The sequence below is a fragment of the Etheostoma spectabile genome, chromosome 2 (assembly GCF_008692095.1).
Source record: "Etheostoma spectabile isolate EspeVRDwgs_2016 chromosome 2, UIUC_Espe_1.0, whole genome shotgun sequence".
NCBI classification, from domain to species: Eukaryota; Metazoa; Chordata; class Actinopteri; order Perciformes; family Percidae; genus Etheostoma; species Etheostoma spectabile.
Genome location: NC_045734.1, coordinates 25428124 through 25428333, shown reverse-complemented (window position 1 = coordinate 25428333; position 210 = coordinate 25428124).

Genomic DNA, 210 nt, shown 5'->3' with positions numbered 1-210 from the left:
ACTGACTGCTACCATGGAAACTGTTTTTTTCAAATCCTCAAAAGGACAAGAAATATAGTTTATTTAGCAAAATTGTGATAAGCTATACAGTAATCTCTATTCCTCTCTGTCTGAGGAGGACTAGGCTCTCCTTCCAGTCACCTGCATGCCACAACAACAACAAAATGATAGGGGGGTGTATACTTATGCCCCTGTATTTTAACATAGGGG